Below are 10,538 nucleotides of genomic sequence, written 5' to 3' on the forward strand. Positions count from 1 at the left end.
ATTCATACATTTACCGAATGCTGATTGGGCACGTGTTCAGGGCAGGCACCCTTCTGGGCGGTGCTGCTAAGGGGACGCCCAGAGGTGGAGCTCCGTCCTAGTTAAGAGTACTACAGGCACCCAGAGGGCTCCAGCCTTCAAGGTTGCACGCTGGTGTCTTTGTTTTCTGGACTCTTATGCCTCCTTTAGCCTCATTTCCCCACCTGCTGGCCCAGGTCCAGGCTAACTCTTCTGTTCCCTCCCAGACATCCTTTCCTGTCTCTGTGGGCCCTGGGGCTATACTTTGGGTCCCAGGTCAAAACCGCCCTCGGCAGAGGCTCCATCACAGCCTATTTTCTGCATTGCGCCTCCACTCCGGTTGTACCCCCCTTCCCTTTGGAGTTTATCGCTGCCTCTTTTGGAACTCACAGTTTCTCTGAAAGCTCCCCTTTGCACTATAGCTCTGCCCTCCACGCTCATCCTCCAGTGACTAGATCCCGGTGGGGGAGGGGCCTCTCTCCCTGTTCCCCAGTCTTCGCATCAGCAGGAAAGTAGCAGAGCTTTTACTCTGGACCCGAGCAGACAATGCCTGTATTCATGCATCTAGCTGAGCAACAAGTCTGGGCCTATGCTAGTCTAGGAGTGCCCACGCGAGACCTGGTCCTTGTCCTCAAGGCAGTCCCAGGAGAGGAGAGTAAGGCCTGTCCACCACCAACAGAAAAACCACTTAATATCTGAGAGATGGTCCCCATGAGCCAATGAGGGCTGTGGGAGAGCAGAGACCCAATTCTTAGTGCTAGGCATTTGACCTGCATGGGCTCATGGAATCTCACCACAACCCGTTAAGGTCAGCCCTGTTATTCTACCATTTTACAGGTGAGGAGACTGAGGCTCAGAGAAGTGAGTAACCAGCCTGAGATGGCACAGCTGTCAGCTGCAGCAACACAGGGTGGTTGACTGCCAAGCCCACTTCCTTCATGGGGTTGAGGCTTGGGGAGTCAGCTGAGAGCCAGCCTGAGGTGGTGGTGGAGGCTATTTCAGGGGTGGGGTGGGAGAGCTGGGGAGCTGCTGAGGCACAGCCCCCGTGGCATCTGCTGGACTTTTCTGGAAATGAGGAGTGCTTCAAGCTGACTGATACATTATTTGTGGGAGAGCCTGGCTGCTGGAGGGGTCCAGCAATGCCCTCAGGCTCTCGCCCAGCCCTCTCTCAGGTCTCTGAGTCCATGGCACATGCCTCTCCCTTCTCCTTCCGGACAAAGGATGAGCACTGGATTAGGAGCCAGTGGGTCCTAATCCAGGAACTCACCCATGACCTCGACTCTGGGCCTGTAAAATGGGCATAAGTACTGACTATCCTGCAGGGACTTAGTACAGATCAAAAACTTGAAGATTACAGAAGGAAACTGCTAGAAATCTTTTGAGGTGCGATTCACCAGGTATTTATTGAGCACGTACTCTGTGCCAGGCCGTGCACTGGATTTTAGGAATACAGTTCCCAGGAAGACAGACACAGTTCTTACCTGCATGGGGCTTAGAGTCTACAGGGGAGGCGGGCGTGAAGTAGTGGCACAGATAAATACGTAAGTACAAAATGAATCGTGCCCTACAAGATTGTTTAACCGGGACCAAACGTGGGGTCAGGGAGGTTTTCCTGAGGAAATGGGATTTAAGCTTAAGCTGAAGGATGGGGGTGGTCAGCCATGTACAGGGCAGGGAAGGGCCCTCAGGTACAGGGTGTAAATGCAAAGCCCTGGAGTGGGGAGTGAGCCAGAGGCTTGTGACAGGACATGAGGGGGAGGGAGGACTGACAGCTGGGTTAGGCATGGCCTTGCGAAAGGGAGCTAGCGAAGGAGTTTAAGTGACCTAACAACAATAAACCTGATCTCCAACCCTTATCTCCTTGTCCTGGGCCCCTGGAGCTGCTGCCTGCCTTCTTTGCCCTCAGTGTCCACTCTGTGTGATGAGAAACTGGGCTTGGGGAGGAGGTCTCAGCCCCTGCCCCCTCCCTGAACCAAGGGGCAGCTGATTGAAAGCAGATGCCTTGCCCTGGTGTGGCCCTGGTGGCAGCGGTGAGGCTGGCTCCCCACTGCTGACCTCAGACCTGCACCGCTGGCATGTCCAGGCCGCAGACTCTCTGTCAGCAAAGCTGCATCCGTCCTGCACAGAGAGGGTCACTGTGGCTGCCCACACCCCCAACCCAGCAATTTCCCTGCCACGGTGAGAAACCTCCTGTTCTCCTGGGCCAAGGCCCAGCCTCCTCTAATTGGGCCTGGAGCCCCGGCTGGAGGAGGGAGAGATGCCAAGAAGGTTCTTAGAAAGGCACGAGTCTGGGAGAGGTCCCTGTCACCCTTACCTGGTTCCTCAGCACACCTGTACCAGTGTCATGCCAATTGGGGCACCATTTTCCTATGTGCCTCGGGCTAGGCTCTCGGCTAAATGCTTTACGTTCTCCTACTAAATCCTCACAAACAGCTCCATGAGGTCCATACTGTTGGCAAGGTGCATGACTGAGGCTCAGAGAGGGTGCTTGTCACATAGCTGGTAGATGGCAGAGCTGGGGTTTGAACCCAGGTATTAGGTTCTAAAGGCTGTGACTCCAGTGGTCCAGTGGGCTCTGGCTGTTCCTGTACCCTCAGACACTCCCCGTGTCTGCTGCTCCTGAGGGAGCCCAGCTCAGCTCCAGGCTGCTCAAGGCCCAGAGGCTCCTGGAGGTCTTAGCACAGGGCACTGAGATGGACCCAGAGAATGTTGCAGCAGCCTCTGTGCGGTGGGAGCCCCTCTCTCAAGCAGCCTGAGCTCTGGGCACTGTCAAGGGCAGTATGCTTGCTGTTGACTCAGTTTGAACCATGCCCAGTGGTCCCTTCAGAGAGGGGAGTTACAATTTTGATGGTTGCTTCTGAATCCCCCTGGGAGCACCTCTGGCACACGTCCCCTTCGCTAGGTCCTGCCATCACACTCCCCAGTCCCTACGGTGCACCTGGAGGAATTTAGGGATCTCCCAGAGATGCCTTGTGGGTCTTTCAGCAAACCTAGTGCCACCCTGACTGCCCCTCGCTCTTAGGCCACCCTAGAAATGCGTCCTCTTTCCTCTGCTCCCACAAGGCTGCCCACCCCTCCCGCGGACCCGTCTGTTCCCCCATTACCCTGGTTTCCCTTGTCCATTTCCCCCTCTTTTGTCCAACCCAGCATCTCTGCTGGATCCCCTCCTTCAGATAGGTCTTTCTGCTCTCAATCAGTCGGTCAGTCAGTCAACAAGCACTCATTGAGCCATATGGACAAACTGACAAGAGCTCAGGTGCTGGAGCCAGCCACCAGGGATACCAGAACACAACCCTCTCCCGCCCTGTTCCAGGAGCTCACATCTGGTGCTCCTGGAGCATGAGGAGAAAAGTCTCCCCTGCTTCCCTGGCCTCAGCTTTGGCTTCTCCCTGCTGTCTAGATACTGAGAAGAAAAATGATGCCCCATGGAGACCACTTTTTTCTTTGTTCTGTGTGAGAGTTACCTTGGTGGTCTGTGGGCAGGTGAATCAGCACTGAGGCTAACCATGGAGGTTGGCCAAGGTGTGCTGCTTTCTGGGGACTTTCAGACACAGAGGAGTAGCGAGATCGTTTGTGCTTTAGGGTCTGGAAATGAGAAGTAGCCCCAGCCCCAGCACGGATCCTGGGGAAGGAAAAGGGACTAAACTCCAATCTGTGGAGAGTGGACCCAGGAGCCCTGCAGACTCAGCATGGGAATGGTGGTGTATGGGCATGAACAACATGAGAGTGGGTAGTAACTCTGGGAGCAGGACTGGGGGCGCTTTGGGCCCTACCTGGAGTTATCCCCCTGGAAGATCCATGTGGCCTGTGGGGCTCTGGGTGGCACAGGACCAGCTTCTCCTTCTGACCATGTGGGAATAGTGTCAACAGGCAGCGGGACTGGTCAGAGTTCCAGGGCTCCTGGCCCCCTTTGGGAAGTTGACCACCCACTTCGGAGCACATAAGACTTGGGGTTCTTGGACAATTCAAAGGGAGAGGAAGCTTCAGGAGGAAGGTATAGATTTCCTTCAAGTATAGTAGACTGGGTCTGGATGGTTTTAATTAAAATTCCAAAATCAAACAAATGCAATAGTATTTGTACCCCAATTTTCTGTTGCCACTCATCAAGGTTACTAAATAAAACAGCAGCTTCTATATTCCAAGAACTTACTGTGTGCCACATATATGCCAAACCTTCCATATACATTATTCTATTTGATCCTCAAAACAAGAGAGGTGCTTTTTATCATCATTTTACACATGAGGAAACTGAGGCACAGAGAGGTTAATCAACTTGCCCAAAGTCACACAGCTAGCAGAGCTATGAACTGGGTTTATAATCCACATTATCTCTCACTCCAGAATCCTTCAACCACAGATCCCACCCTACATCTGCATCTAGGGGTTCCCATCTGTGGGGGTCCCAGGAGATCTGGGCCTGCAGGCAGGAGTCCTGGGGTCTGGAGGCTCCAGGACCTAACATGATGGGGCCACTGTCAGGTGCCTGTCTCCCACAGCTGGATTCTATTACAGTGTGGATGGCCTCCTCTAGAAAGCAACCTTCTCCTGGGCCGCGAAGGAACAGGGTGACCACAGCCAGTGAACCCTGGGGCCCCTTGAGTTTCCACTGCCCGCCCGGCAGGGTTTCACAAACCCGTTGACGTTGACAGGGAGGCCTGTGTGGAGAGAGCAGGAAGCCTGGGGGCCCTGTGGTCTGCTGGCATTGCTCAGAGTTTCCTTAGCTGAGCTCTTCCTGCAAGGCCCTCTTCAGGGCTCTGCCAGGCCAGCACCCCTGCCAGGCCAGCACCCCCTGTCCTGAGGGCTGCTTTGGCCTTGTCTGGCTCTGAGAGACAAAGCCTACTGACCCCAGGGTCTCTGAAGGGCCAGGAAGGCCCTGTCCTCTGGGCGCTGAGCCTTGGCGGAGCTTTGAGATTCTGGCGATGGCCTCAGGGTGTCTGAAGGTTCCCGGGGACCAGCACTGTGAAGTGGGGCAGGGACAGTGCTACCTGCAGTCAGAATTCCCAGCCTCCAAGCTCAGCTCCAATGCAGACTAGGGCTGTGACCTCTGGCAGGTGTCTTACCTCCCCGAGCCCCCTTCCCTCATCTGCCTTACAGGGGTGTAAAACCCTTTTCAAACAGGAAAATGCTCTGCAAGTATTAGTGGCCCTCACCTGGCCGTGGCCTGACCTTAGGACCCATTGGTCCTCCCTTGTGGAAAATGCCAAGTCTGAATTTGCAGGTTCCCACAGAAAAGGGGAAAAGCATCCTAGGTAGAGGACAGCCTGAGCAAATGCTCAGAGTCAGGAACACACACACACACATCTGTTGAGCTCTTTGTGCCAGGCACTGTCTTAAATATTTTACATACATGAACTCATTTCTCTCTCTTAATATCCCTATAAAGTAGATACTAGCTTGCCCCCATTTTACAGCTGAGGCAATGGAGGCCCAGAGAGGTAAAGTAACTTGCTCAAGATCACACAGCTGGAAGTGGGGAACCAAGATTGTAACCCAAGCAGTCTGCGATGAGAACATGGGTGGAGGCAAAGGCAGTGGGCCTGGAAAAGATGTCAGGGATTTGGGCACATCTACCTTGTCCTCTGTGGTAGGGCGAGCGTCTAGTACGGTGCCTGGCACATTGTGGGTACTCAAAGGTGTTCCTGAAACCTAGGCTCTGCAGAAGGTGTGGTCAGCTTGTTTATCTGGGGACACTGAAATTTTGCACGATCAGGGGAAGCTGGACTTACTGGGTGGGGGGAAGTATGGGCCCAGGGCTGAAGCCTACACTGTCTCATTGCCTCTTTGGCTTGAGATTTGGTCCCTGCCCAAGCCAGTCCTGGGACAGTAGTCTCCTTCTCAGTGGGGCTGCTGGACCCCCACTGGCAGGAGGGCCCACCAGGTGGACAGGCAGGAATTTTAAATAGTTCCTCAATCCCCCTCTGGGCCCCTCCCCTTAGGCCCTGCCTCTCCTCCCTTCCCTCAGGTACTGGCACACTACCTACTTTCCTCCCTGTGGGATGTTCTTCGCTCCCGGAGCTCAGGTTCTGGGGTGGGCTGGACTTCTGGGGGGACACACACAGACTTGGAGGAGCATGTTTGCTGCCGGCAGAGGCTGCTGAGAGACCGACCTGTGTGCCGGGCTGGAGAGCTGGGAGGCTGGTGAGAAAGGAAGTTTCCGTGCTCTGTGGCACTCAGACCCCACCAGGAATGTGGCTTTGGGCCAGGATCCCTCTGGGCAAGAAAGGATGACTCGGCAGAAACAGCATCCTGACCCCACAGGATAACTGGAGCCGTTGCACTGGGGGTGGATGCCAAGCGGCAGGGCTGGTGAATTTATGACCCCTCCACCTCAGCCTTCATCTCCACCCTCCCCCCAGCCCGCCTTTAGATGCCCTTCTCTGGGCTGCGGTCTTCAGACTCTCAGAGTAACAACTTTCAGACAGACTGGACCGGGGGCCCCCAGCTCTTCCCACTCCAAGGGATGGAATTAAGAAATGATGGGGAGGAAGCAATCTGCCATTGAGGCCCCCAGGTCTGGCCAAGGGCAGGCGCCCAGCATGACTCAAGTTGGGGGGCACTGGGCAGTGGAAGGAGCTGGCCTGGGCCAGGCACCGGGGAATTCCAGCCCAGCAGAGCCAATTGGAAGCACATGTGTTTAGACAGGCATGGAAACCCACAAAGCTGCTTTTCCGTTCCTTGAGTCCAGCTTCTGAAAAATGAAGCCTCTATCACCAGGAACCCTGGGAAATGTGTCCCTTTGTCACCAAAAGCTTTCATGGGACAGGCCAGTCACTACTGGGGAGTATAATGGCACTCTAATTGGTGCCAGCCTTCTGCCCACTTGCATCCCAGGTCCTGAGCAGAAATGGATGATGGTAGTGGTGAAAATGAGGATATTGTTATAGCCCCAGCCGCTGCTGCTGTTAGAATTCATCAAGTGTTTCGCACATACACTGCTAACCATTTTTACCTATTTAATCTCACGCATTCCTCATAAATACCCTATAAAGTACGTATGTACTGAGCTCCTAATTTTAAGAAAGGAAACAGCTTTGCAGAAGATTAACTTGCCTGAGGTCACCCAGGTACTAAGTGGCAGAATAAACTTCCAAGTCTGGGATCTTAATGATTGGCTTGATTTCATGACCCCCTTCTTATGCCCCTTGGGGGAAAGAGGAAGGCAGAGTGCTTATGGCTCTGCCCCCTTCCCTGGGTGCCACACAGTGACAGAGGGTCACCAGGGTTGGCCCATGGAAACACTGACCCCTTTCTGGGAGCTGTTGCAACACTTGGCAGTTTCCTATGCAAAGCATCTTGGGCTCTTGGGGTCTGGCGAGCAGTGAGGATCCTGGGATTTGGGGCTAGACGACACGAGTCTGCCCTTGACTTACTAGCTGTGCGGCTTTGACACTTTACTCTGTCCCTCTGACCTTGGCTCCCTCACCTGTTAAATGAGAAGGAAGAACACAACGACTTGCCCTCCGTTACCTGCCCAGTGAGATAAACCATAGACCATAAGGCCACTGCAGCCAGGGGAGCCAGCCAGACAGCAAGCAGAGGGCCTGACTGGGGCGTCCAGAGGGGAAGAGGTAGGCGGGGCTGGCATCACACGGCTTGGCTCCCTGGTCAGGAAAGAGGCGGGCAGAGATCAGGAGTTCCTTTCTTAACAGATGGCAGCTGCTTTGCATTAATTCATCTGCCTCATAGAGATCACCTGGAGGTGAGGACCCACAGCAGAACGGCTGCATCTTCCCAGGAAAATCCCATGGGCAGAACAGGTCTAGGCACCAGATGACAATCAATTCCTTGCAAGGGCCCTGTTTTCTGACTTCCCTGTTGATGGAATCTCTTGTCCTGCTCTAACGTGGGCTTCTGTTAGTTGACTGGTTCCTGTTGCCCCAGCAACAGAGCAATAGTGGAGGAGGTGGCTGCAAACGGCTGTTAAATCACTTAATCAACTGTGACACACAGGCACCCTGCCAGACAGGGGTGGTTACAGCTATGCCAGACTTAGTCACTGCCTGCAACTTAATGTGGCTAAGATGGTCATAAACATGCACGGAACAGGCAAATAGGCCCCCAACAAATACATCTTGGTTGATTGATTTCAGAATCATGAAGACATTATATTATGTCCCTTACAGTTTTATCCCTGAGTTTATTTTGTTATATTCAAGACCTTGGCAATTTCCATAGAAGGTGTATGGGCAGGCTATCCCCCCAGTCACCCCATTCCTCGGCTCTTCATGAGGATTTATCAATAACAACATATCCGTTCTGTTTGGGCTGTTATTATGGTTCTCTTCTGAAACATCCTGTAGTGGTTATTTTTTGGAAACATCATTTGGCTCATAATTTCTTAGCAACAGAATTGAGGGCTAACAGCCGATGTAACTCCAAGCGAGATGATTGTACCTCGTGCGTGGGCAAACAAACCCACAGCAGCCAAGTCCGAGCACTCTCTGATTATGGGTTTCATTGCTTTAGGTCATCGAACGTCACCAGTATCCACCACGAGCCAAGCTTGCTTTGTTATATGCCTGAGAGCATTTGCTGTGGCAGCCACACACCCAGGGCCCGGGAGAGCTTTCAGTCACCAGGTGCCCAAGGCCGTCGTCACAGCCTCGTCTCCTCCGGGTACAGGTCCCAGACTGTGTGTCTGACTTGGAAGAGGAGGAGGGCGGGGCTGTGGCCCCTCACCCTGTGCGTGCCTGCACATCATGTCCTCACAACCCCCCTGTGCAGCGGTATCAGGACTGTCCTGCCGTGTGACAGCCGAGGAAGCGGCAGTTCAAGCAGGTGAAGCCACCAGCCATGGCCACAGGTTGGCAGAGGCAGGATTGGAATCAGGACCTGTCCAAGCCCCCAGCCTCCATCCTTTCTTTGTTTCCTTCCATCCTTCCTTCCTTCATGTCTTCTTTTTCTTTTTTTAATAGTCAGTATTCTTAGTTCAAGGGCTCCTATTGCAAACATAAAACCAAACATGGGCTTTGATTCTGGGAACCTGAATTCACACATCTAGGAAGAGAAAAGCAAACTGTGATCCATGTACATGGATGAAAACCAAAGGATCATGGCTAATCACATTGGAGTTTTTCTTGCTGTTGTTGTTTGTTTGTTTGTTTTTTGGCCCCTCCGTGCAGCAAGTGGGATCTTAGTTTCCCAACTGGGATGGAATCCGTGCCCCCTGCAGTGGAAGCGCAGAGTCCTAACCACTGGACTGCCAGGGATGTCCCTCACACTGGAGTTGTAAAATTTCTACAGCCTAGAACCCAGAAGCCACAGGTCTTATAGGTCATTCTGGATGTCCCACGGGGTATCTGTACTTTTCTTGAGTTGAGAAAACTTATCAGCCTTCAGCTTCTGGTTAATAACACTGGTTAACCCCCAAGCATTAAGGATATATGAACAGCTCCGGAAGACTTCATTCTCAATGTCGTGCATCCCCTTCACCATTGTTGACACTGGTTGAATCCTGGATAGATTTTTCACCATGGATTCAATGAGATCAGTCACATTTCATCCAATAGACCAGCTGGTTATCCTTTTAGCTTGGTGATTTCACACGCACTTTCCACCACGGTCTTGTATGCTTCTTTCCAATTTTCACTATTGTTGTTCTTTCCCATTTCTGGACTCAGTTCCCGGAGAGAAACGCTGGCCACATATACTTCAAACAGCCACACTTGAGTTGCCGTGTTCTCTCCAAATCCATCCATGACAGCTGCCGGCATGAATGCCAAGTTTTCAGCCATAAAATAGTGAAACCTATCAGAATCCACATTTGACACCCACTTTCAATCACACGGTGCTTAAGTAATCCATTTTCCAGGTAACGTATGTGAGAATATCCACTGGGCTGGAAACCACAATTATGATGCAATCAGGACTGTACTTGATGATCTGAGGAACAATGAATTTGAAGACAGCATTCCTCTGCGGCAGATTAAGATGCCTCTCTCCTTCTCACTGGTGCACACTTGCAGCTACCCTCATGATCTCTGAATTGGCAATCACAGAGTAAACAGTATCAGCCACAAATTTGGTGTCTGAAGAAAGAAGTCCCCATGCTGCAGCTGCATCATTTCTATTTTGAGTTTATCTTTGCAAGCATCCACAAGGGCAAGTTCATCAGCCAGGGACTTTCCCAGAATGCTGATGTCACATGCCATACCTACATGTCCAATACCCACTACAATGATTTTATTATTTGGGGCTGTTGCCTCTTCTTCTGCGACCAGCGCAATCAGTTTTTCCTTAAGAGATGCCATTGTGCACAGGAGAGAGAAGGCTTTGGGGACAGTTGTAACGGCCGTGCAAAGGATACAAGGTCAGCCATGTGTCCAGCCTCCTCTCTTTCTGTTCATCCTGTTCACGCATCCAAGTCCATAGGGACAGCTAGGCCTTCATGAGATGTGTGATCTCCATAAGGCTGTTCTCCAGAGTGTAGCACATGAGGGCCATTGCCGCACACCAGTTCCATAGGGGAGCCACTGACCCCAGCATTCACAGGGAGTGTGGGGCCTGCCTGCCATTGGGGC

At 52.6% G+C, this 10,538-nt stretch overlaps 1 pseudogene across 1 annotated transcript; it reads right to left on the reverse strand.

The window, feature by feature from the left end:
* Positions 1–9,285: 9,285 nt before the first annotated feature.
* Positions 9,286–10,268, reverse strand: LOC307069452 (L-lactate dehydrogenase B chain-like; annotated as a pseudogene). The gene has a single exon. The product of its transcript is annotated as an L-lactate dehydrogenase B chain-like (transcript).
* Positions 10,269–10,538: the final 270 nt, after the last annotated feature.

The sequence above is a fragment of the Hyperoodon ampullatus genome (assembly GCF_949752795.1).
Source record: "Hyperoodon ampullatus genome assembly, chromosome: 2".
NCBI lineage: Eukaryota > Metazoa > Chordata > Mammalia > Artiodactyla > Ziphiidae > Hyperoodon > Hyperoodon ampullatus.